General features: G+C 38.8%; 1 long non-coding RNA gene across 1 annotated transcript; it reads left to right on the forward strand.

The window, feature by feature from the left end:
• Positions 1-874: 874 nt before the first annotated feature.
• Positions 875-4,996, forward strand: LOC137759504 (uncharacterized). Its single transcript, XR_011073106.1, has 3 exons — positions 875-923; positions 4,253-4,383; positions 4,958-4,996. It is a non-coding gene; the product is annotated as an uncharacterized lncRNA (long non-coding RNA).
• Positions 4,997-15,311: the final 10,315 nt, after the last annotated feature.

Raw genomic sequence — 15,311 nt, forward strand, 5'->3', positions numbered from 1 at the left:
TTGCAGATTCCACCTTAGTCTCTTGGGTTACTCACTTTGGGGGAAGCCATGTGTCCAGGACACTCAAGCAGCTCTGTGAAGCAGCCCATGTAGAGAGGAACCGAGGTCCTGCCAACACCAGCACCCACACTGCCAATCATGCGAGTGAACTATCTCGAAGCAGATGACGGAAGTCTTGACTGACATTTGACCTCAACTCATCAGAGACCCACATGCAGAACCACCCAAACTACTGCTGAATTCCTGATTCACAAGAAGTGTCAGAGAGAATAATTATTATTGTTTTAAGCCACTAAGTTTTGTAGTAATTTGTTACGCAACTGTAAAGTAATAAGAAATACATATTGGTCTCTGCCCTAGTTCTTGCTAATATTTGGTCTTTGACCTGGTTCCTGACACAGAGCTCCTAAATGTTTGTAATTTCCTATTGATAGGAGCATCTTTTGTTCTAACGAGATGACTCTTGGTGGGCTCCTGGATGGGGGCTGGTCACCAGAAAGACCAAGCCATGATTAGAAGCTCAGAACTTTCAGCCCCACTCCCCATTCTCTGGAGAGGAGACAGAGGCTAAAAACTGAGTTAATAATTGGTCATGCCTATATGATGAAGCCTCCGTAAAAATCCCCAAAGTATGGGGATTGGAGAGCTTCTGGGTTGGTGATCACATCCATGTGCCAGGAGGATGGTGCACCCCAGCTCCACAGAAGGGGACAGAAAATCCTGTGCTCAGGACTTTTCCAGACATTGTCCTATGTACCCATTCATCTGACTGTTCATTTGCATCCTTTAAAATATCCTTTGTAATAAATTGGCAATACTAAATAAACTGTTTTCCTAGGTTCTGTGAGCCCGTCTATTAAGTGACTGAGCCCAAGGAGGGGGTCATGGGAACCACTGATTTGTAGCTGAGGCAGACAGAAATTGTGAGTAGCCTGGGGACCCACTACTTGTGACTGGCGTATGAAGTGGGGGGCAGTCCTGTGAGATTGAGCCCTTAACCTATGGGGACTTGCATTAGTGTCAGAATTGTTTCGTGTGGATAACCCAGCCATCTGGCGTCAGAGGTGTTGTAATAGAGTAGAATAAATACAGGAGTGTTTCCTATTCAGCAACAATATATAAGCAATGCATATTCTTAATGGAGGCGGTGGTTCTAATGCTTGACTCAGTTCTGAGGTATGAAGAATGCTGCAGGATTCACAGTATTGGATGATGTCTCTATTTCTTATCTTCTATCATGTTTTCTTAATAAAACAGCATGGAGAAACACAGAAAACTATTACCCTGAGTTTCTAATGGATTGTTTAAAGTATATTCTATCCAGTACTAAAGACAATAAAGCATTGTAGTTAAGAGCATGGCCACTGGAGCCATGAAAACTAGATTCTACTTTTTTCCGGCTACATGGCCTTTAGCACATCATTAATCTAAGACCCAGTTTTTCCACCTGTAAAATATGCAGTGTAATCACAAGTATCTCAACAGAGATCTGAAGGGATGAAATATAATAATGCATGTTCTCTGTACCCTGCCTGGCTTGTACTGAATGCTCAAGAAATGTCGGCTATTACCAAGCTGCTGTCCATATTATAAGTATGTCCTGATTACATTTAAAATGGAAATTTGGCAGATGAAGGATAGAAGTTCGAACCCAAATCTTGCCAGCGTGTTATTTTTGTTACCGGTATTAACCGGATCTGAATGACTTTCTATTCATCTAACCTAGCTCAGAGACAACTCACCGACACTGTGAACGTGGATGTTGTGGAATGCTAATCATTCCTAACAATGTCAACTCGGGGGAAGCATCAGGTAGAGGAAATTTAATCGGGGATATCTTCCACATTTTATGTTACATTTTACGTACACTTAGCTGGTTTGCATGGAAAAATCTTACATCATAGAACATTCGTGAGGTGTCTTCTTATACCTCTCATGCTTTATTTCCAGGGTTTATCTATTCTTCCATCTCTCTCTCTCTCTCTCTCACACACACACACTTAATCTACTCAGAAATCATTTATTGGTTGATTTATTGGTAATTGTGAAGAAGGTGTCATTGATCGTGAGATTACTCTGTAAATGAGGGAGAGAAACAGGTGTTTCTCTAAAAAGGAGTTGGAGAAGTAGCAGGAAAAAAAAGGAAATAAAAAACTCTAATAGAAAACACCAAATAGAAGAGAAAAATAATAATTAATGAAAATATGGGGAACAGGAGAAGCCATAACTAAAGTGAAAATTTGCTTGGTGTGAAAAATTAGTGCAGAAATGACTCAAGGGCAAGCACTATATAAGAATTTTGTATGCCTGTCACCAGTCTTTATATTTCATCTTGTTTCCCTTAGCTAATTTCTTTAAGAAGGAGAAGTCTATTGTTGATTAACAGTGCTAAAAGGAAGTGAAAGTTGAGCTTGTAGATACCTTAAACATTTACCATGAGCCTTATATGCTTACTGCTTACAAACACTGGCTTAAGTTTGCTGGCTCTATATCCTCAGCACTGGAAGTGGAAAAAAGTTTATATATTGAGAAATAAGTTGATTAACTGGGTTCCCAGGTAAATAGGGGAGATTATTGCTTAGAAGACCCTGTGCTGTCACTGAGACACAGTTTTCTCATCTGTATACAGAAATCATATTATGTGTCCTTCCATCATATCTGAGCAATAAGTGGGTCAATGACTAGATCTGGTTAATGAGATGAAAATACACTCCTCATATTTATTATTTTAAGATGGCAAATTTCAAATGCACTCCACAACAAAAATGGGAAGGCCAAGGAGGGGGCAGTGATGGGAATTTAGACCACCAGTCCTCATCCTGAAAACAACAGCTTAGGTGAATTTACACATTTTGGATGCTTAGTGCTTACTTAGGTGCTCCACAGGGCTTTCATCACTCAGACAGGACTTAGGAAGTTCTCCTATGGGGAGTCTGAGAAACCTAAGAGAAAAGACCTAAAGTCACTGACATCATAGTTTTCTGATAAATGGTCCACCCAGATCACATGATAACGAAGCTCAAAGTCAACAAATCTCACACATTTGTTCAGAGCTTCCAACTAGAGAAGACCTCCAAGATGGAAGATAAAAACCAGAACAGACAGGGAAAACACAATAAGGAAGGAAAAGAAACCAGTGAGGAAGAAGAAATCTTCCAAAGCCTGTTTTGCATAGTCCAGAGAATTAAGAGAAGTTAGTGCATCCATGAATTGAAAACAAGACGCTAGGAAAAAACATTCAGTAAACCAAAAAGATTTTTTTGGAAATTAAAAAAGATGATGGCAAAAATTAAAAGCTCAGTGGAAGAGCTGGAAATAAAGCTAGAGACATAGATCAGAAAGTAGAACAAAAAGACAGCAAATAGGGGGGCTTCCCTGGTCACGCAGTGGTTAAGAATCTGCCTGCCAATGCAGGGGACATGGGTTCAAGCCCTGGTCCAGGAAGATCCTACATGCTATGGAGCAACTAAGCTTCGCCACAACTACTGAGACTGTGCTCTAGAGCCCACGAACCAAACCTACTGCAGCCTTCACGCCTAGGCCCATGCTCCACAACAAGAGAAGCCACCGCAATGAGAAGCCGGCACACCGCAACCAAGAGTAGCCCCCGCTCGCCGCAACTAGAGAAAGCCTGTGCACAGCAATGAAGACCCAACACAGACAAAAATGAAATAAATAAAATAAATAAATTTATTTAAAAAAAATACAGAAAATAGGTGAGGGGAGATAAGAAGTTTAGAAAACAGTCCAGAAAATGTAACACACAATAATAGATATTCAAAAAGAGCAGGGACAGAGGAAATTGAAGATAGGAAATCATCAAGAAAATAATTGAAGACATTTCCCCAGGACTGAAGGTCATGAATTTTCAGATTAAAAGGGTTCATAGGAGGCTTAAATAATAAATGAAAACAGGCCCACATAAGGCACATCATTGTGAAATTTCAGAACTGGGCACACAGTAGATTCTAAAAGCTTCCAGATGGAAAAGCAAGTCATATACAAAGTGTTAAAAGTCATATCAGCTCTGTAAGCTAGAAAAATTCTTTAAAATTCACGAAGAGTATTATTTCCTATGTAGAATTTAATACACAGCGAAAATATCAATCAAATAAGAGGAGAGAATGCAGATACTGTCAAACATAAGAGCCATTTTTTTTCCCCCAGAAAACCAGATCCATGATGACTGAGAATGAATGATGAGATAATTAAAAATTATGGCTTACACTAAAAATTGCTCTCTCTCTTTCAGTTGAAATCTTGGTAAGAGCCTGTGGTTCCCAAAGACAAGAATGAAGAAGAAAACACAACTCTCCCTGAATACGACTGAATCTCCTCTATATCTCATCATTTAGACTCTATTCTATTTTTCTATCAATAAGGGTTGAGTATCCTTCTGGTAATACGTTGGTTGTCACTCTTTAAGAGGTCACACTAGTTTTGCATCATGGAAGCAGGGACTGTATCAGAGGCACTCTCTGCAGGAAATCTGGAAGGCTGGGAAACTCTAGCCCCATGGAGCAGTGGGTGAAAACAGGGTCCTTATAGGACAAGCTCTGCAACTCAGTTTTCCTTTAAGGAATCCCCTGTTCTTTATATGGAGACCTAAATTGAAGTACATAGAACCTTTGTTTTTACACTGTGGCAGCTGAGGCTTTCTACATAAATCTGTGCTTCTCAGTTCAATCCTGGAGATTGTCTGATTGAATCATTCCTCACATGGTTTACTCCAAAATTACGCCCCTATGTTTATTAATCTTAAGATCTAGAATTTCAGTGATTTTGTAAAAAAAAATGCAGTTACTGAATTGTTTTGGTATATTTTGCATAAATTAATGCTACTCAATTTAACTATAGTCAGTTGTTTACAATATGTAAGCATTTAGAATGATAATAGAATTGGAAAATGTCTTTCAAAATTTCATAGATGAGGTATTGCTTTTTCTTTCCACCTCAGCACATCAGGAAGACATGCCATAGTCCCATTAGAATCAACGACTCCTAGCAAGTAGAACCTGCCTCCACACCTATATTGGTGAGTATATTCTCTTCTCAGTTGACTTTGATCCATGCTGTCTTTCAGAAAATTTGAACATTGCTGTCAAAGTTAATCTATTCAATTTATTAAAGTCTTCCCTCCTTAAATTTGTATTGGGATTTGACAGATGAAATAATAACTAATGGGAATTATTGAAATGAAAATATTTCTTTACTTTCATTTATAGAAGTTGCTAATGAAGTTCAAAGTCCATTTTTGTTTTATTAGAGGAAAAATCATTTTAAGTTTATTTTCACAGGATTGGGAAAGATCAGAAATATTTCAGTTGCATTTTACCTGAATTAATTGCTTATTCAGAGAACTTGCATTTTCCCCTATGACAAAGTAATTCTTGTGTTTATGTTTTATATCCCAAATCCCAACGTGGGATTTAAAAGATGTATTTCTTAGCTGATATCTTTGGTGGTTTATCCTCAAGAAAATATTATTTGTCATGAGTGATTCTGCGTAGTCTCTTCATTTGTCTTGAAAACATATCCTCTAATCCTTTTTATTTGCTTGAAAATAGACAATGAGGACAAGACCACTATGATGCTATCAGACAGTAACTTTTAAAGCATACAGATTAAAATAGATATTGAACTTTGGTTTTAAAGACATAAGAGTTTTTAATACAGTCTGCTTTGCATTCACCCAGCAAAACTCCTACCTTATGTACAACTCAGTATTTTGAGTGCCATTTTGTATTTCCAGAGCTTCTGAATATTACCTTTGAATCTTATGTTGTAAATCAAATTGAAAATCACACAATTGGTTGTATAACTTATAATCATAACCCTGAAGTATGCGAAATAAATGCAACTTTATTTTTAAATTCTGAACTCAGAACAGAATGGTTTCTGTTTCTTATTCTGCCTAATAGAAAAATTTTATCTAGTTACTTCTTTTTTTTTAAATTTTTTAAAAGATTTTTTTGATGTGGACCATTTTAAAGTCTTTATTGAATTTGTTACAATATTGCTTCTGTTTTATGTTTTGGTTTTTTGGCCGCGAGGCATGTGGGATCTTAGCTCCCTGACCAGGGTTGGAACCCGCACCCGCTGCATTGGAAGGTGAAGTCTTAACCACCGGATGGCCAGGGAAGTCCCTAGCTAGTTACTTCTAAGTAATCTGGGTTACTTGCAGATTCTTTCTCAGTCTCTTGGGTAAATATTCAGTCAGGTCCAGGGTTTCTAACCCCTCTTTCTTCTCCGTCTTCCCCCAGGGTCGAGCAGTGCTCAGTGGTGGGGTTGAGAGGGGCAAGTATTTTCACTCCCAAGGGGAAAGGCACTTGAGCGTCTCACTAATATGAGTGTGTGTCCCTGTGTCTGTGTCTGTGTGTCCTTGTGTGTACCCTCAGGGAGCAAGGTATCCCTGCTTAGTGTATGACTTTGTTATTAGCAGTACCACTTTGGATTGGGTTGTAAAGGATGATTTTATGAAATGTGATATTTTGGAATACAAATTGTGAATCTAATTTAAAAATCCCAGAATATGGAAGGTGGTTGAGGAGATTTCAAGTTCCTGGTTGCCCTTTAATCGGGAAGTTCTAGGTTCATCATGGAGGAAAAGGGAGGCTGGATGGCCCCGCCAATTTTAAAATAAGATGATTTGACTAATCAAGATATATATTGATGCATATCTATACATAGATATACATATATATGATTACATATTGTATTCACACTATACTTCTACTGTTTGAACTGATGGTATTTTTATTCATATCCCTGTATATCGTTGTGGTTTTTTTTTTTGGCTTGGCCTCTTTTTTTTTAATTTTTAAAAAATGTTTATTGGAGTATAGTTGATTTACAACGTCCCTGTATATGTTTGCAATTTTTAAGACTTTGTGTGTGTATATCATACACTCACGTGAAGCAAGTAATGCTCTCCATTCTAACATTTGCACCGTTATTCAAGATATTTAGGTGAAACACGTTCTTGGAATACAACTAGTCTAAAGAAAACTTCTGTGAGACTCCTGTGAATCATCTTTTCACTTCCCCATTGCAGTGCTGTGAAATCCATAAATGAAGTGCTATATGGTTCCCACTTCTCATCACACCTGAACAAATGCACACACTCACCCGGAAGTGTTTCAGATGGGAGTTGTGATGAACGTGCCATTCCCTCCCCGGCCTCCGCTGCCCCTTTCAGCACCACCTCTCCTTAGGCCCTCTGAGTCCTCTGAGGGTCTACGACCTGCCTCAAACATGAGCGCGTCTTGTGGTTTTCTGCACTTTCATGTGTGTGCCAGTGGACATGTAGAAAAGAGAATGAGACCCTGAATGACACAACCACATGGCAAGTGTGCAGCCGATCAGCTGCAGTGGAAGATTCTCTGAGGTGTAGCCTCATCTTCTAAACTAAACTCAGAATGCCAGTGTCAAGAAGGGCCATACTCTATCCCACACCCCAGCACCTCAGGCCTTGAGGGTCCCTCACCAGATTTTACCCAAGGGAGGAGAAAGGGAACATTATTAACACTACCCTGCCTTGATGGACCTTTTAAAGATCAAAATCATGGAGAGAGCTGGGACTTCACGGCCTTGGGGTGACAGAGAATTTCCCTTTGCCATCCTGGTGGAATCTAAGCCCTTCAGATATAACACAATCTTTTTCAAAATGTCAATTTTGCCTTCCTGGCCTGAAAATATAAATCATTAGTATTCTATATAAAAGGGACCTGTTCTATTCCCTATAATCGGAAGTCTAAAGGTTTATTTGGTAATTACTGAATGCGTGTGGATTAGAGTTTAATGGTATACTGAGTCATGTCAACCTGGTTAGTACACTGAGAGTGGTAGCACCAACTAGCTGGCAGGGCTTGTGTAAGAATTACTTGATATAATATCCGTGAAGGAGTCTGGGTCCCTTGACTCCAGGAAAATGTGAGCTAAGCCTGAATGAAGGATGCTCCTATCCTGCTGTTACTCACATCCCAGGGACCTTGAAGGGGTCTGGGAGCCACAGCCAATTGTCAGCTCTGGTCTCTGGCCCTATCACCAGGCCTACGGCCCTCCCACATTCCGGTAAGAGATCTAGAAATGACAGCAACACTTAAATTGTGTGCTCTTTTTTCTTTTAGGTTTCCATGAGCCTGTTTGTTGATGTCTCATGCATCCACGGACAGTAAACAAGCCTGAATGGATACAAGTATCTTAAGAATTAAGCAGAAAACAGTGTTTCCTAGCAGATTTCACCATTATATTGCCATTCAGAAGGGTCAAATTGTCTTCTTTGCTCTGCAAGTCATTTTGCCTCCTTACGTGGAGAGAGAGACTTACATGCTCTCCCAATTTTAGTTCCTTCAACTATAAAGTGATTACTAAAATAATTGCCTTTTAAATGAATCTGTGAGAATAAGTGAGACATTATAAGCAATAAATGGTGAATTCCAGCAGAAACAGTTTCTCTAATCACAGAAGTCAGTGGATATAATTAAAAATGTGAGGAGCCAACCCCTTTAAATATTTGGATACATACTTATGAAAAGCAGTTATAGCAACGATGTTTCTTTTTCTATAGACATCTCTAAATTCTTCCTGAAAACTTACATGTTTATGCCATGAACAAAAAAACCCAAAAAAACCAAACAGGAATTCTTATTACTTGCATCTGGGGAAAAACTACACACGTTTATAACTTAGGATTCAGTTACAGGTCTTTCCTCGTTGCCAACCATAGGTTTATCTAACGCAAAAATATTCTGTCTTCGTTAAAATTTTGGGTGCTCATAGTAGTTTAATAGCAGTGACTCAAGTTCAATTAGTATTCTCAAATATTTATATCTGTAGTAAAGGCAAATGGTTTTGTTTAACCTGAAAATTGTTTGCCCTTTTATTCACAGAAATATATATTGAACCCTGACTTATGAATTTTCTAACTCCTTTCTTCTATATGGTCAGTGTCCACTGTTTTGTCTTTAGCTGCGGCACATATTTAAGCGATATTTGCTTATGCCTTTATTAGAGACCACATGCAGAAACATATTATCCAAGCCTGGCTGAAACATGAGGTACCTGAAAGGAAAATACATTTTCCTTTCTCATTGCAATTAATGACCTAATTAAGGTTGAACCACTTACCCAAGAAAAAATTTGTTTACTTTAAGTTTTGGTCTTAGAAGTATAAGTGGTAAATCAAATATACTTCAATTAAAAAAAAAGTATAAGTGAAATTGAAATTCATGAATTGACTAATTATGCTCATAAGCTCATGTATAGCTCAAGCATATGGCCAATATGATGAAGTTTGGATAGTTACAATATTACTTAAGTAAATTCCATATATATTAAAGCAGCGGTCCCCAAACTTTTTGGCACTAGGGACTGGTTTCATGGAAGACAATTTTTCTGTGGACCGGTGGTGGGCTGGGGCCGGGGCGGGGTGCTGGGCGGATACGGTTCAGGCCGAAATGCAAGCGATGGGGAGCAGCTGATGAAGCTTTGCTTGCTCGCTGCTCACCTCCTGCTGGGACGCCCGGGTTCCTAACAGTCCGCGGCCCGGTGCTGGTCCGCGGCCCGGGGGTTGGGGACCCCTGCATGAAAGATTTCCTATTATTTATAATTATTATAAGAGGCTCTTTACAATCATAACCTTAAAATTTTTGCCACGTGTACTATTTGCCATGAATAATTTTATTTACATTGTGTATATAGTTATTCCTATCAAGATTGTGTGTTAAGGTATTTCCCTGGGCTGGGCTATTTAGATTAGCTTTGGTGACAAGTGAGGTGCCTATCTCCTTATATATGAGAGTCTTGAGAAAACTCTCAGGCTAAAAAGTCTCTCACTCTTTGGCCTGCAATTCCAGCTCTGATATAGATTCATTCCTGCCATTCTAATTCTCTTCAACATAATCTTGATTACTGTACAGTATTCCAGAAAAAGTGCTATGTGACGACATTAATATCTATTAACCTCATGTAACTTATCACAGCTCCTTCCAAAATGACAGCTGGTTGAGAGCAGAGTCCTGACAAAGAGGCTACAAGTTGGTCAGTTTTGGGGCGGAGAAATATATAAGGGTCTTCTGGAAGTCAGCGTGTGAATTGACTGACAATACAAAGGGTCAGCCCTGAAGACAGTGTCTAGGGACAACTCTGGGACACAAAAGAAATTAAACTCAGTGCCTGCACTACCCTAAATTTCAATCCAAGACATAATATTTGTATACAGATGGACATAATAAGCATTTAACAGCTCCATTGATTGAATAAGTATTCATATTATATCATTAAAGGGGTGACATAATCTACCTACTCTAGCAGACATTTACTTACTCTAGTGGAAAAATTAGAATCATGGGAGTACATATTTAGAGCAGGCTGATTTAGGAAGAGAGCCTCACATTTTTTCAGAGGTCGCAGGCAAGGCTTCAGTGTATGTTTGCTGTTGGAGGAGCTGTTTGTTGGAAGAGAGGAGGTAGAAGTGCTTGGCTTAGGGAAGGTGAAAGAACCCTCGTTACGAGATGGTCGAAATGAGCTTATATAGCGCCAGACAAAAAGCTGCCGGTACAAAACTGATTACTCCTGAATGACATCAAACATACCAAATTTATTTTTCACTTCAATTCAATTTCTAAGCTAGAGGAGTGTTCCAGGACCAAGCTTTTTGACTGGCTTTTTATGAGTCATATCTTGCCTTTCCTATAGCACACTGCTGCATGCTTTAGTTAATCACCAGTGCATAGGGAGGAAAAAACGTTATGCAATTTTTACAAACTTATCAAAAGTTTCAAAGTTCTTTCCTCAGTTTTTGGTATTGTGGACTGGCATAATCATCCATGAGTTTCTGGAAAAATGGGTCTAGCAGATGAACTGCCTCTTAGGATGTAAATTAGGCACAAGGATAATTAATATATGGTGTGGGAGGACCATAAATACTGGGACAGAAGATCTAACGTGCATGGAGGGTGCTTGGGGTTATCTTTCACCTGAAATGACCTAAGCCTTGTTCTGATAAATGTTGAGGAGAGCTACATGATATCCAAAGTTTATTCCAACCTGGTAATTCTAAGATTTTTCCTACTGGAATGAAAGTAGTCTAGAACTTCCCTGGTGGCACAGTGGTTAAGAATCTGCCTGCCAATGCAGGAGACACGGGTTCGAGCCCTGGTCCAGGAAGATCCCACATGCCACGGAGCAACTAACCCCGTGCATCACAACTACTGAGCCCGAGAGACACAACTACTGAGCCCGAGAGCCACAACTACTGAAGCCCCTGCGCCTAGAGCCCGTGCTCTGCAACAAGAGAAGCCACCGCAATGAGAAGTCCATGCACCGCAATGAAAAGTAGCCCCCGCTCGCTGCAACTAGAGAAAAGCCCATGCACAGCAATGAACACACAACGCAGCCAAAAATAAAATAAATTTAAAAAAAAGAAAGTAGTCTAGAGTGCTTTCACGTGGCCCAAGTTTTAGAGGCTCTGAGACTTGTAGATAGGCACTCATTTGTATTCATAATTTCTAGTTGCAGTAGTGTGATTTTTTAAAAAAAGTTTATAGATCTGAAAGTAAAATGATTTGGTCTTATGCTTTGCATTAGCTCTCCTAGAGATCTTGCTATTCATTTGAAAGAATGTGTTTGTGGTGATCAGGACAGTAACAAGTAGAAACTTTCTGAATGGGCACTGAGCCCATTTCTCCCCTGGGCACCAGATAAACTCACACCACAAGTTATCAGTAGAGTTCAATGTGGTTAAAAACATCCAATTGAAACCCAGAAGTCCCATGAAACTCTGAAGAAATCTCTTCATCTCAAGGTTTTTTCCTAGACTCAGAAGGAAATAGCCTTATTTGAATTACACTGAAAATGCTCTTCAATCCTAAGGCTAGCATCAGAACACATAAACAAGCTTGAAATTTCTTTTTTTCTATTTGTATTTGTTTTCTCTCTGTCTGCCCTGCAGAATGATAATGGGACAAAGCCATTGCTTCCATTAACCATCATGGCTCATATCTCATCTTTTCAGTTCTGATGCTAATCACGGCAAAGCCCCAGCAGCCCCCCGAAGCACTGCTGAGCAATCCAGGTTCAACTGTGACCTGAATTCTAAAAGTGAAAAATAAAGGCAATGTTTCCAAATAGCTTATCAAGAAATGTTTTCACAGATAGCACGGTCCAATTTCAGGCACTCTTAAGATATGACATTTCAGTTATTTATTTCCATGTTCTTCCTTCCATTCTCTTTTCTCATACTGGTTTGAAAATTCCTGTGATCCTTAGCATTTATATTCATTGCTGATTATCTGATTATCATTCATGTAGATGAGAAAAATATGGTTGTTGCTCTCAAAGGCTTTATATAGATGAATTAAAACAGGGGTAGGGGACCTATGGCCTGTGAGTCGTACTTGGCCCATCACCTGTTTTTGCATGGCCTAAGAGCTGTGAATGGTTTTATATTTTTAAATATAGTTAGGGGGAAAAAATCAAACAAAAAAGTATTTGGGGACACATGAAAATTATATGAAATTCAAATTGCGGTGTCCATAAATAAAGTTTTATTGGAACACAGACATGCTCATTTGTTTATGCATTATCTATGGCTACTTTCATGCTACAACAGAGTTGAGTAGCAAATACCAAGACTGCCTGGCTTGCAAAACTGAAAATACTTTCAATCCAGCCTTTTACAGAAAGTTTGCTGACCCCAGAATTAGAATATAAAGTAGGAAATTCTAAAATGCAAACATGAAGAAAGTGCTGCCCTGAGGGGGAAATGAGTAACTGCCTGGGACAGTTACATTTTCCACAATCAATTTTTCCTGTTTAATATTTTGAAGATATCTCATACCTGCAGAGGTTTTTGTCCCATCAATAGTATTTAACCATCACAGCTAATACAAGCTAAGGCGACTCCACAATCACAGTGAGTCAGAAGGAAATGGCTCTTCCCACTGTGAATGAGGCTTAATGAGAAAACTGAATCCATAGGAAAGGAAAAAATTGCTTTATATGTAACATATTCTCCTAAATATTAATAAATAAATGTGCATTGCTAAGGGAATTGGAGAAGAATTTTCTATTCTCCCTAGTATTGCCTTGGCTTTTCTATGGCTGAAGAAGAGTCTAGGCCTAGGGTTTCATGTATGAAAGAATGGTGAGCAGAGAGGCAATGCTTTCCCAATATTCTTCCACATAGCTGATTTCTAAATTCTCAGTCTCTTCCCCTCTGCCTATTTAGCCATTTTGGGGTCAATCATCCCTTATCTTTGAGATTAAGGAGATTTACAATGCTTAATCCCATTGCATGCTGCTTTCATTTGTCAGGTCCTGATCGTTATTTAGCTGGGTACATGGTTTTTGATGGGCATTTTTAGTACTCCACTCCTCTGTAAATTTCTGAGTATCCTGTCTACTGATTAATGTCTTAAAGAGAGGAACAGTGGGAGAAAGAGGGAAGCAAGAACTAGCTTTCAAGAATATGATCCTTACAAATCTACAGTAATCAAAACAGGATGGTATTGGCACAAAAAAGACGCATAGATCAATGAAATAGTATAGAGAGGCCAGAAATAAACTCATCCACCTGTGGTCAATTAATCTGCAACAAAAGAGGCAAGAATATACAGTGGAGATAAGACAGTCTCTTCAATAAGTGGTGCTGGGGAAACTGGACAGCTACATGTAAAAGAAAGAAATTAGAACATTCTCTAACATCATACACAAACACACACACACACACACACACAAACACAACTCAAAATGGATTAAAGGCCTAAATGTAAGACCTGAAACCATAAAACTCCTAGAAGAGAACACAGGCAGAGCACTCTTTGACATAAATTGTAGGAATATTTTTTTGGATCTGTCCCATAAGGCAAAAGAAATAAAAGCAAAAATAAACAAAATGGGACATAATTAAATGTAAAAGCTTTTGCTCAGCAAAGGAAACCATCAACAAAACAAAAAGAAACCTACGGAATAGGAGAAAATATTTGCAAATGATATGAAATTAGAAGGGGTTGTTATTCAAATTACATAAATAGCTCATACAATTTAATATCAAAAAGAAACCAAACAACCCAATGAAAAAATTGAGCAGAAGGCCTAAATAGACATTTTTCCAAAGAAGACATACAGATGGCCAACAGACACATGAACATCATTAATTATTAGAGAAATGCAAATCAAAACCACAGTGAGATATCAACTCATACCTGTCAGAATGGCCATCATCAAAAAGTCTACAAATAACAAATGTTGGAGAGGGTGTGGAGAAAATGTAACTCTTGTGCACTGTTGGTGGGAATGAGAATTGGTGCAGCCACTATGGAAAACAGTATGGAAGTTCTTAAAAATACTAAAAATAGAACTATCGCATGATCCAGCAATTCCCCTCCCGGGTAAATATTTGGAAAAAATGAAAACACTAATTCTAAAAGATACATGAACTCCAATGTTCAAGGCAGCACTATTTACAACAGCCAAGATAAGAAAGCAACCCAAATGTCCTTCAACAGATGAATGGATAAAGAAAGAGTGAGATATATATATATGATGGAATAAAAAGAATGAAAATATAAAGAATGAAATTCCATGAAAAGAATGAAATTCTGCCATTTGCAGCAACAGGGATGTTAGGCCTAGAGAATATTATGCTTAGTTAAATAAGTCAGGCAGAGAAAAACAAATACTGTTTGATATCACTTACATGTGGAATCTGAAAAAGAAAACGAATGTATACAGCAAAAGAAAAAGTTTATAGATTCACAGATATAGAAAACAAGCTAGTGGTTACCAGTAGGGAGAGGGAAGTGGGGAGGGGCAGAAAAGGGGTATGGGATGAAGAGATACAAACTACTATGTTTAAGATAGATAAGCAACAAAGATATCTTGAATGGCACAAGAAATTATAGCCATTATTTTGTAATAACTTCTTTTTTTTTTTTTTAATTGGGGTTTTTTTTTTAAACTTTTGGGTTTATTTATTCATTTATTTATGGCTGTGTTGGGCCTTCGTTTCTGTGCGAGGGCTTTCTCTAGTTGTGGCAAGTGGGGGCCATTCTTCATCGCAGTGCGCGGGCCTCTCACTGTCGCGGCCTCTCTTGTTGCGGAGCACAGGCTCCAGACGCGCAGGCTCAGTAATTGTGGCTCACGGGCCCAGCTGCTCTGCGGCATGTGGGATCTTCCCAGACCAGGGCTCGAACCCGTGTCCCCTGCATTGGTAGGCAGACTCTCAACCACTGCGCCACCAGGGAAGCCCTGTAATAACTTTTAATGGAGCATAATCTATAAAAATACTGAATCACTATGCTGTACAC

Source organism: Eschrichtius robustus, chromosome 2 (genome assembly GCF_028021215.1).
Source record: "Eschrichtius robustus isolate mEscRob2 chromosome 2, mEscRob2.pri, whole genome shotgun sequence".
Lineage (NCBI taxonomy): Eukaryota > Metazoa > Chordata > Mammalia > Artiodactyla > Eschrichtiidae > Eschrichtius > Eschrichtius robustus.